The sequence below is a fragment of the Equus asinus genome, chromosome 5 (assembly GCF_041296235.1).
Source record: "Equus asinus isolate D_3611 breed Donkey chromosome 5, EquAss-T2T_v2, whole genome shotgun sequence".
In the NCBI taxonomy this organism is placed as follows: domain Eukaryota; kingdom Metazoa; phylum Chordata; class Mammalia; order Perissodactyla; family Equidae; genus Equus; species Equus asinus.
The window spans coordinates 81754721-81766783 of NC_091794.1; the positions used below are offsets into that span (position 1 = coordinate 81754721).

At 56.3% G+C, this 12063-nt stretch overlaps 1 protein-coding gene across 4 annotated transcripts in view; it reads left to right on the plus strand.

Annotated features, from left to right (window-relative positions):
* HIVEP3 (HIVEP zinc finger 3) overlaps positions 1–12063 on the plus strand; it is a 474366-nt gene that overhangs the window by 337084 nt on the left and 125219 nt on the right. The window contains exon 1 of one of the 4 annotated variants that reach the window (XM_070510166.1): positions 7626–8382. The exons of the other annotated variants lie outside the window; for them this stretch is intronic. The gene's annotated coding sequence lies outside the window, so the exon portion shown is untranslated. Of the gene's footprint in view, positions 1–7625; positions 8383–12063 lie in introns of those variants that run through there. 4 annotated transcript variants of the gene reach the window in all.

A 12063-nucleotide genomic window follows, 5' to 3' on the forward strand; every position in this document is an offset into this window, starting at 1 on the left:
ATTCACTTATTTATCCTGTTTCTTGTTGATTGTTTCTTCCCTTGAGAATTAAGCTCCATCAGGGCAGGACTTTTGGTCCATTTTGTTCACTGATGTACTTACTCTAAGTTCCCAGAATAGTCCCTGGCCTGCAGTAGGTGTGCACTGAACGCTTGTTAGAGAATGCATGGATTCAGGCACCTGGACCCAGGGCAGCATCCTTCCGGGCCCCTGCAAGAGAGAGCCCTCTATCAGGACTGCCTCTAGATCCTCTTTGGGCCTCTATTTGCTCCTCTGGGAACCGGGGATGGTCCCTGTGCTGCCTCTCACAGAGCCTTCGAGATGACCTTAGGCTATGGTGTGATCGTACCCAAATAAGTGTGAGGTGTCCATTCAGTCAGCGTCATTGAGCACCTTTTGGGTGCTAGGCCCCATACTGAGTGCTCGGGGTCCACAGAGGAGTGACACCTTGTGTCCATCTGCAAAGAGGCTCTCTCAGGTGAGCGGGGCCAACGCCAGATGTGAGGGGGTGGGAAATGCCCACTCGGTTTGGAGAGTTGTTCGACAAATGGAACCCTGAATAAAGAATGTAGGGCCCTCCTGAAATTCACACCTTAGCCTTCTGTATTAGTCCTCGAGAGAAACAGAACCAATGGGATATATATATGTATGTATCTCACGTGCACACATGTGCATGCATGTGCAAGAAAGAGAGGGAAAGAGTGAAAGACTTATTATAAGGAATTGGCTCACATGATTATGGAGGCCGAGAAGTCCTAAGATCCAGGAGAGACGCCAGTGTCAGTTCCAGTTGGAAAGCCAGCAGGTGTGAGACTCAAAAAAAGCTGATGTTTCAGTACCAGTCCAAAGGCTGGAAAAACTAACATCCCAGCTCAATCAGTCAGGCTGAGGAGTTACCCCGTGCTCAGCCTTTCTGTTCTCTTCAGGTCTACAATAGATTAGGTGAGGCCCACCACATTAGGGAGGGCAATCTACTTTGCTCAGTCTACTGATCTGATGTTCATATCACCCAGAAACACCCTTGCAGACACACCTGGAGTCATGTTTGGCCAGATATCTGGACACCCCATGGCCCAGTCAATCTGACACGTAAAATTAACCATCACCCCCGAACTGCCGTTGATCCTTCACTCTGAGCTCAGACACGGCCAGCAAATCCATGTGCTTGCCTTTGCCTCCCCAGGTCCCCAACTCTTCCAGCCTGCCATTCTTGGGGACGTTGGCACTACTCCAAGCTCCTCTGACCCAGCCGGTCCTAAGTGGTACCCACTAGGTACCCCAGGTGCAGGGATTCTCATCAGTCAGACTCAGGGTGGAGTTGGGGGCGGGTTGAGTGGGAAGGCTGGTGGGGGCAGCCATCAGGGGCTGGTTTTAGGCTGGAGGGAGCATGGCTGACGGTGTGAAGTGCCCGGGGCTCCTGAGGGATAAAGGGGGCTTCGTCTGCACTCCCGGGGGAATGACAGCTGCTGCCGCATTTCACAGCCATGGCAAGCAAGGGAGAAAGCCTTCCAGGTGCTCAGTTTGTTGAGCACCTACTGGGTGCCAGGCATAGACTCTCAGGGCTCTCCCAGCCTAGTGGGGGCCTCAGCCACAAATACTTTGCTATAAATGTGATGAATGCTCTGATGATGGACGCAAAGCAAGCTACAGGAACGTTAAGAAGAGGGCTTTTAATTCTACTGAGGATGGGGGTTGGTCAGGAAAAAATAGGAAAAACAGGACATTTGGAGGAGGCCTTATAGGATGAGTTCACTCAATAGTCAGGGAGAGTTAATAGGGGAGCTGAAGGGAAGGGTGGGTGGGAGGATAGGAGGAGAAGGAAGGGCATTCAGGTAGAAGGAAGAGCATGAGCAAAGGCTTGGATATGAAAATTCATACCATGTTAGGGAACTAGTGAGTGATCCTGCCCAGGCCAGGCCCTCCTTGGGGAGGGCTCCAAGGCCAAGGCATGGAGGATTGGGGTGCTCACCTCCTGCCCTGGGAGGTCAGAAAGGCCGCCGTGGGGCCACGCCTGAGCAGGATGGAGTGAGCATTTCTAGATTTCTTTGTTGTTGTTACATGGAGGCTCCAAAAAGTGGCCTTCACACCAGGCCCCACCCCTTCCCATATTCATCTCTCCTTCCCGAATCTTCTGCATCGTGTGTTGTTTTCACTCACTGTTATCAGCTATTTTCCAAGCGTGCATGTTTCTCTGCAGCTAGACAGTCAGATGCCCAGGCTCCATCGAGCCTCATTGGTCTCGCCTTGGGACTCCTTCGTGACCGGCCTCTGCCCAGCCTCAGCCTCTTGCCCTGGGCTGGCCACATGGGTGGTGGCAATCACTCTTGATAAAAGTCACACAGGGGAGAAGATTTTAAAGCCATGCAGAATTTCTCTCTCCCTCTTACTGCTCCCGAAGCTCTTTTTCTTGGCATCCCTGTTACTGTTCACCTTGTCTTAATGTTTATGGGTATGACTGAATTCTCATCCCCTCCTCCCCTCCCTTCATGAGCTATTAAGATTAAGTCTTATGCATCCGAGTATCACCCAGAGAACTTGAGTGGAGGTGGGAGCTTCCTTTATTGAGCATCTGCTACGTACCAGCTTCCGTTCTTGATTCTTAAAGTGTATTTTCTCCTTTAACTTCCTCGGCTCTCTTTCCTAGAGCGGTGTTATCCTCCCCATTTTACAGCTGTGAAAACTGAGGCTCAGGCAGTTAAGCAGCTAGGAAGTGTCACAGCCAGGAAACACACCCAGACTCTCTTACCCCAAGCCTTGAAAATTGATGCCCCACTGCTGCACCTCCCATGGGGGAGCGCAGAGCTGAGAGCAGAGTAAATACTTGTTGTTATTGATGATCTTGCAAGTTGGTCCCTTGGCTTGGGGAAAACCTGTTCTCACAGCTGCCAGGGGAGTGTGTAGTTTGACTAATCTTCTGATTTCCTGGAACCAGAGGCCCCGCCTTCCCAACCTGCGGCCCGACTGGGCCCTGCGGGAGTCCCCAGACGCACTGGTGAAAAGCCAGAATGAGACAGATGCAGGGCTCACGCTGAGCCGAAGCCTCAGGCTGAAGTGTGGGAAAAGAGGATGCTTGTGTTATTTTAGGGAGAACTAGCCAGTGGGCTTGAGGCCCACTGGCCTCTTGTAGCTGTTTACTAGACAGGGTGGCCAGAGGGGCAGAAGTCTGTCCTTGTCCTTAGCATGCTCTGAATAGCTGGCACTGAATAAGACGTGATTACGCACAGAGCTGCAGAATCGAAAGATACACAATACATGAAGAAGATGACAACACATAGTGGGCACAGGCCAGGACGGTCTGTACCAAGTGCTGGAGTGTCACAGAGAAGGAAACAGCCAATGCCACCTGGGGGACCAGGGAGGCCTTCACAAGGGAAGTGGCCTCTGAGTTCACCTGAAAGGCTGAATGGGAACCAGGCCAGCAGCTGTGAGTGAGGGGAACAGTACAGGGAACTGCATGTGCAAAACGCCCTTGGCAGGTTCAGGAACACTGAGGTATTCTGTATGGTGGGAGCACAGGGCACATGGGGATGGTGTAGAGAGATGGAGGCTTAGACTGGTAAACTGAGGCTCAGCCATAAAAGGCACTAGGAGACAGGGTGGTTGAGCTGGGCAGGGACCCACCTGAATTTGTCTTAGAGAGTTCCACCTGTGTGGAGAATGGATTGCAGGGGCAGTGGGCAGGCAGACCAGAGACAAGGCTGTTGTAAGTGGGAGGCGATGGTGGCCTGGACTGGGGCCGCAGGGACAGAGAAGAGATTCTGGCTTCAGGCTTGGGGTGATGAGTGCCCCCATTATGAAGATAGACAGTACGAGAGGAGCAGGGTTCTGGGCCACAACCTGGGAACAATTGCTACCATTTACTGAGCACCTACCAGGGCTGGGCCCTCTGTCAAGGGCTCCACTGCAGTCTTGTCAGATCTGCACAGCAGCCCTTTGTGATGAGGAAGTTAAGACCAGCGACATCATGTAACACACCCAGGGTCACACAGTAAGGGTGGGGCTGGGATCTGAACCCAGATCCGTGCAGCTCCGAGGCCCATGCTGTCACCCATAGCATCAGGTTAAGGAAGGAGGGAGTGCCCGACGGAGTCAGGAAGCCGAAACACAGCCCTCAGGCTGGGGAGGGAGGGTGGGGTTGAGGCCCCCCGGAATCCCAGGAGGCGATTTCCATGAACTGTAAGAGTCCCCAGGTCTGTGTCCCAGGAGAGAGATGGCCACCTCTGTGAGAAGTGGGGACTGAAGTTTCAGGTGTACCACAGATCTATCAAGGGAGCACCCACCACACACACACACACACACACACACAGGAAAATGATACGAAGCATCTAAGGCCAGGAAATAATAGCCATGGGGGAGGGGGGTAGACAGGGGGATGGCTGGTAAGTAAGTACAAGGCCCAAACATAGATAACCTGAAGGGCCTCCAGCACGGGTTGCTCAGCCCCACCTTGAAAGCTCTCCCAAGAACGCTATGGCAGTCGCCGGCTCCTTAGAAACGACCGTGTGTTCCAAAACTGTATCTGTAATTTGGTTGTTAGGAGCTGGAAACAAAATTTCACAGAGAGACAGCCTCCTAGATGACAGATCAAATGCCAACCCTGCCCTCTGCTCCCATCTCTTTTAGGCTGTGAAGTCTCTACGGCGTGATGTTGGCTTTAGAGCAGAAGCAAGCCCAGTGTGTGTGCGTGTGTGTGTAGCATTTCCATGGAAACGAGCGTTCAGTAGTCTAGCCTGGGACACCTGGACCACAATCTCCCTGCATGGTAGCCCCACAAGTAGAATGAATCTTCTCCCACCTTGTGTGCCCCCTGCCCCGCGCCCGGCTTAGCAAACAGCAGTGCAGTGTTTAGCAAGTTGCATTGGGGTGATCTGTTTACCTGCGTCTCCATCCTTAGAGGGAGCTCCTAGAACACAGGTTTGTGTGTTGCATGGTCCCAGAATGGGGAGGGGGCCTGATTCATGTTCGAGGAATGAAGGAATGTGGGCAGGCCCCCAGGGCCACGCTCAGGGAATTTCTCAAGACCTGGCCCAATTATATGCAGGGGATGGGCTGGTAGAAAGGAACTGGCACCTGGCACCACCTGCCTTCTAACCTGGGGCCCATCCAGCTACAGGGTTGGTAAGGTGCCCGGGGCCCCGGATAGGGGTGGTGGCTCATGGAGCAGAGTTAGGCTCAGCCTGCTAGCCTTGACGCAGGGTTGCCTGTCCCTGCTGTGTGTCCCTGAGCTCTGAGGCTGAAGTTCTGAAGATCTTCTGGCCTTCATTGAGAATCGGCACCAGAATTAGGGCAGGGGCTAAGTCTCAAGGTGGGGACAGGTAGCTTTGGTTGTGGGAGGAGCTGGGGAAGGCGTCCAGGCTGACACTCTGACCTGAAGGATGGCCACAGCTGGATGGGGCCTGCGTGGCCTGAGGGATAGAGAGAAGGATGTTTGGTGGGTTCGGGGGAATCCAGTGTGATTGTGTCTGGTACACGAAGGTGCTCGATACGTTGTGCTTTCCTTCATCCCTCCCTTCCACCTTGCTATGGCCAGTTCAGAACTGTGTGTGTTTGGGGATTGGGATGGGGATGTCCCCGTCTGCCTGGAAGGGGCTGTACAGGAGTTTGCCGAGAGAAAGGAGGGGGCAGACAAATCCCAAGCCACAGAAAGTAGGAACAAAGGAGCAGTCCAAAGAAAGAGCCTCGGCAGGGCAGCCATTGCAGGGATGGCAGCTTGGTGCAGGGTCCTGAGCATCCATCGGGTCTCGCTGAGAGCCCCACGTTCCGTCCCCGCCGCTAGCCAGGGCCCCTGGCACCTCAGCCACAGCTCTGAATTGGATCATTTTGCCCCTCCTATGATTAGTTTGTCTTTCAATTTGCACCCTGCCCCCTGCCCCCCAACCGTTCATTAACTTAACAAATGTTTGTAAAGTTATCGGTTCCGGGGCAGGAGAGAAGAACCAGGGTGGAAAGTTCCTCGCAGCTCCCACCTCTGGAGAAGGGGGAGGTCTCCTCCGGGTGACTACAGTTTGGGGTGATGGGTACATCTCCAGAGGCAGGAACCATTGAGCAGTGCCGCTGACTAAAGCTACTGGGAGGTTCCATTGGGGCAGGGCCACCCCTCAGAGCTGGGCGAGGATGCTCATCCTGGGGCAAGAGCAAGGCTGTCATCTGAGCCTTTGTGCAAATGACAATGGTCACCCCTCAGGGCATATGAATTATAACAAGACACCCACTTTCTCCCACCTGGAGCTGCTCAAAGCAGGAACAGTAATAAGCAGGGCAGTGGGGGCAGGGCAGGAATAGAATGAGGGGCAGGGATCCGTCCCAGGTGGCACTCTGTCCCAGTTGTCCTAATCAAGGGAAGGCCCTGTATCAAGGTCTGGCTTGACTCAGGGTGTAAGGACAGCAGGAGGAGTAGAGAGGGCATTTTAGATAGAGGGAGAGTCTGTGCAAAGACCCCAAGGCTTGAAAGCTGGTGCAGGTTTGGGGGGTGGGGGAAGGCTGGGCAAAGGGTACAGAGGGCACCAGATCACAAAGTGTGCTCCTTCCCTTTGGGGCTTTGTCAGAAGGGGGATGACCCAGTTAGCGCCGGGATTGGGCTCTGGGAGCTGATGGAAGATGGGGGAGTCTGGGGTGCTGGTGATCAACAAAACAGCTGGGAGGCTTGGCAACTGGCCAGCAGGTGTGCAAGTGTGTATGTGAGTGTGCAGGGCTGTGTCCCGCTGCAGTCACACCTCCCTTCGCTCCCTGACAATCTGGGAGCTATGGTTTCCTCCCCTTAGACACCTAGGAGTGGGGTGCCGCTTTGGAAGTCGGGGTCCCTCCATCAAAGTTGATGGTCTGGGAGGGGTTTGTTTGCTCTGACCTGGCTTTGGAGGGTGGAGGCTCTGCTGGAAGCTGTTGTGTGGAGAAGGCACAGAAGTGCCCAGGCCACTAGACCTGCCCCCTGAGCCCAGATGGCTTCTGGTCAGAGGGACCTCTCTCCTTACAGCAGGCAGGGCCTTGAATTTGAGGCCATCACTTTGGAGCCAGAGGAAGCCTGGGGCCTCCAAGAAGCCTTCTGGGAAAGCCTGGTCAGTGCAGTGGTCAGTCACCTTGTGGGGTCTGGAACTTTCATGACCCGCAGAGGGAGTGCCTCCTTCCACTGGGACCCTGGGCGCTTAGCTTGCCTCCCTCTAGTCCAGACCTTGGCCTCAGTCTCCATAAGCTCCTGAGGCTGTTCAGGGCCAGGGACGCCAGTCTAGAGTCAGCCAAACCTACAGGCAGCCCTGGTTCTGCAGAGTTGACTTTGCTCAAGTCACCTGCCACCGAGTCTGAGCCTCATGTGCGCATCTGTAAAATATAGATCCTGGTGAGGTCTACAGGGTTTGGCCATTCTGCTCCCTCGGGAAGCAGGCCGCTGGGGGCTGGCCCAAGTGCGCTGGCGATTGACCAAAGCGTGAACCCAACCCGTGTGACTCAGGTCCCAAGTCCCGGGACCAGCAGCTTCTGGTAAAGTCAGGCCATCGGGAAGCCCCGGGGTGCCCCTGCTCCCCAACCCCCCACGAGGCTGGAGCCCAGGGAGGCCGGCCAGGCCCGCCCCCCCCCCGGCGCTCCTGAAGGCGGATTCCCGCCCGAGGAGGCGCAGGCTTCCCGGAGTGGGGCTGGCACCGAGGAGCCAGGCGGGGAGCGCGCACTTTGGGGACGTCGATGGACGCCCGCCGGGCCGGGTGCGGCCGAGTCAGGGCGCCGAGCGGCAGGGCCCCGGCGGCGGCGGCGGCGACCGGGGCTTCCCTGACTGCCCTCCCCGGAGGGCCCGGGAGGAAATGACAGCGCGGGAGCCGGGGCGGGCGCGGAGGGAGGGGCGGCGCCCGGAGTGACACGGCCTGTCACCGAGGCGGCAGCCGCGCAGACCCTGCCCGCGGCTGCCCGGAGCCGGGGATTCCCCAGACGCAGACCCTCGGTGGCCGCCCGCCGGACCCCGGGATCCCGGCCCGCGGGGAGCCCAGGGCCGCTGGCCGCGAGGCGCGCACGCCGAGGCCGAGCGGGCCGGAGAGGCTCCCCGGGCGGCCGCCGGGGTCCCCCGGGCGCGGCGACAGGAAACTCTGGGGAGTGAATGGAAAGAAGTGGGTGGTCCGGCCCCTGCGACTTCCCCTGACATCACTGCCCAAATAAGGAGCTTCCAAGCGGCCGCGGGGCGGCCCGGAGCCGCGCCCGCCGCCGGCGCCCGCCCGCCAGCCCGCCCCGCGCCCACCCCGCGCCGCGTGGGCCGCCAGCGAGCGCCCGGGGCACCGCCGGGCGGAGCCGAGCCGGGCGGAGCCGAGCAGCGGGCGCTGCCGAGCGGCGCGGAGGCCGGGCGCGCAGCCCAGCAGCCCCGTCCAGCCGGCGCAGCCAGCCCGGAGCCGCGGAGCCGCAGCCGCCCAGGTAAGCAGGGGGCGCCCCGCGCCGCGCCCCCGCCGCGGCCTCGCCGCCGCCAGCCCGGCCCCGCCAGGCGGCCAGCAGCCCCGCGCCGGGGTCGGCCGCGGCGGGGCCGGCGGGAGAGGGCTGGGCGCCGGCGCGTGTGCGGGAGCGCGTCGGTGCCAACTCCCGGGACTCCTCCGTAGCCTGGGGTTGCCTGGTGCACGCGCTCTCCGCCTGCGTTTCCCAGACACTACTTCTGTCACCGCCCTGGGTGACACCAGCGTTCCCGCGTTCACACTTCTCTCGCACCCTCGCGCCTGGCGCAGCCCCCCTCGCCGTCGGCGTGCACAGCCCTCTGTGCCCGGAGCAGACCCTCCCCGGCCACGCCTCTCGGGCCTTGCGCTCTCCTACACGCGGGGACGCAGCACACGGGTGGGACCTGCTGAATGGCTTTGGCAGCCCGGGGGGCGCTTCCCCCTGGAGGCGGTGGCAGTTTCAGACTGTCACAGCCGACCAGCCTTGGACTCCTCGGGCTTATTGGGAGTGAGTGAAACTAGCTTTTACTCTGGCTCTTCCCGCCCTCCCTGCAGAATGGCACCTAGCACGGGAGGCACAGCCTAGGGGGTCTGTACCTGCGGTGGGCGGAGGGTGTGGGGACTAGCAGGGGGCTACTCCCGGCCTCACGGAGCCGCTCCTGCTCCATGAGCATTTTTCTAGCCCCCTCCCCTCATCTCTCCTCCGCTGATGTGGTGTGCCTGGGGGCCGGCCAGGAGCCGTGGTGGCTGAGGAACAGGTGCAGGTGGTGCCAGCCTCAGCATCTTGCAGAGGGCTCTGCACAGTGGCTACAATTGCTTATCTATAAAATATAGAATGTATCTATCGATGGTTGGACCAAGGACATAGGGGAAACTGATAAAGCCAAGGGAGGGATCCATCACCTAGTGACTCTGGGCAGATTATTTAATCTCTTTCAGGCTGCATTTGATCATCTGAAAAATGTTGTCAGGGAGAGTTGAGACCATATAAATGAAGACGTATCATAACTATAAAGCCCTGTGCACGTGCCAGTTACTGTGGTTTGGGTGATTCTGGGCTGGTATTTGCCATGGCTCTGCTCTGTGATTTAGGGAGACCAAACGCCATTTCTGTTCACTTATCCTCAAGAAAGGGGCATTAATAAGTGTCCTGTGTGCCTGCTAGCAGATTCCCCAAAGTATGGTCTCTGGAACCTTAGTTCTGAAAGCTGTGCCACGAGTTAAGTTTTCTCTGTTCTAGCAAGTCTGGCAAATTCTTCAAGTTCTCTATCACCCTTCTGGCCAATCACAATCCATTCTGGCAAATTAAAGGCTCTGAGAAGGACTGCAATACAAGAACCAGTTTAACTTTGTCAAACCCAGCATTTCCCTTGTTGAGACTGTAGCCCTTTTCAAGTTACACATACTTGCTCTACGAGGAAACGGTGCTTCTGGGACTACCAGTAGAGATGACGGGATATGGTAGAGTTGCCACTGAACTTTGAGAGCTAAGTTCTAATTGCCTTCTTGAATGAAGAGTTGGCAGAAGCCCAGAGAAGTTGAGTGGCTCATCTGAGATCACACAGCTAAACAGTGACCCAAAATTAACTAGTAGTTAGTGGTAAAACAAGGACCAGAACCCAGACCCCATTCCGTTCATCCATAAATTAAGTTCTCTTCTGGAACCAGTCTTGCTGCTTTTTGTGGACATGCTGCAAACGTGTTTGCATGTTTGCAAATCCTTATGTTTGACAAACATAAGGATTTAAATGATTTACTGTTGAATGCGTTAAATGATGATCGGGTCCCTACTATGTATCGTTTGTTTGGGGGACTTTAGCACATAAAGTTCAACCAGCTGTGGAACCTGCGGTGAAGAGTAATGGTGCCAGAGTCATCATAGACACAGACGTGAGCACTCTACACACATCCACTTGTACACACAAATCTCTCTCTCCCTGCACTCTCACACATGCTCACACATGCGATCCTGTACACTCATTCACACACACGCTCCTACGTAGGCACACACACACTCGCTCACTTGCTTCTGTGCACGCACGTGTCTACTGTGCACATTCTCTCACACGCGCATCCATCCTGTTGTGCTCCAGGCTGCAGCCAGGAGGCACTCGTGGCAATGTTCCCATGTCCCCATGTCCCCAGAGCTGGTGGAGGTGCCTGGCACCAGCTCCCAGATGAGTATTGAGCACGTGGGGAGTCCTTGCAGGGCCAGTGTGAGGTTCGCTTTTCCTTGGTGTTCTCCCGTTTCTCCATTTTCTGCCATACCTATCCCCCCACCTTTTTTGTTCAGCTATTGTTTGATCACTCCTTATGTGACTGAAGCCAGCTCTGGCTTCCACTGTGGTGTTTTAATCAACAGCTCTGTTCGGGCAAGGACTTTGTCTCGTTCGTTTGATTGGAATCCCCAGCTCCTAGCAGAACGCCTGGCACAGAGGAGAGGTTCAATAAGCATCGTTGAATGGGTGAATGAGTGAGTGACTGCTGGCTGCTGGGATGGCGGTGACCCCGGGCCAACCTCCAGGGGGATTCATGGCGCATGTTCGCTGAGTGCCTGCTGGGTCCCGGGCACCTTTCTAGGGATTACAGCACTAAAATTCTTTAATCCTCTGTGCATGGAGCTTGCATTCCAGTGGGAAGAGAGAAAGGAATAGTAATGGACAAGATATTGCTAAATAGTGATAGGCACTGTGCAGAAACTCAGACAAGGCCGTGTGAATGTTAGGGAGGAATTGGGGAAGCAAAGGGTGGGGCCTGGGGCATCCTCTCTGAGGAGCCGACATTTACTCCGAGACCTGAGTAATGAAAAAGTGATGGCCATGCAAAGATTTGGGAGAAAGGTATCCAAGCAGAAGAAGAGCAGGAAAGGCCCTGCAGTGTGAAGGAGCTGGGCTGCGGCCCACCGAGAGGCCACACGGGCAGTTCACTGCTGATTCCCTTACCAGCACCCTCTGGAGGGGCAACTGCTGGTGTCTGATCTGGGACGTTATCTTCGTGGTTCAATCACTAAAGCCAAACTTGGTGCATCCTGGGCTTTGGGGAGGCGGGGCTGCCTCTGCTATCTCAGAGGGCGCCCTCCCATCTTGTCCACCCACCGCCCCTATAAATGAGGAAAGAGTTGGACTCTGAAGGCCCCTCCCAGCTCTGCCGTACTAGAATTTGATGCTCTGTTTGCAGGAGGTTCACCACAATTCAGGTGGTCCATCTGGAGGGACCGTGAATTAGTCGTGCTGCTTCCATTATTAATAACCATGATGTCACACATCTGTGCGGTTCCTGGTCGGCCGCGGAGCACTCTCTCCTATTATCCCGTTCACTCTGTGGGCTCATCTGCCAAGTGGGGGAGGGCGGGGGGAGGGGGATGGTGGAGGTGGAGAGAGCTCAGCCCCTGCCACACACCGCTGCAGGCTCACCTAAGCTGCTTCCCCCTCTGAATTCCCTGCTTCCTCAGCTGCAAAGCAGGACGCAGAAGCACCTACCTCCTAAGGCCCTGGGGGTGTGAAGTGAGAACGTGCATGTCAGGGGATGGCACATTGTCATAGGTGCTTAGCAGCTGCTGGTTCGCACTTTACAGATGACTAACTCAGAACTAAGAGAGACCGTGACTTTTTTGGTCCACTTCTGTGTCTTTAGTCTTCCCAGCCCAGGGCTTATGGGTATGTAGTAGGCT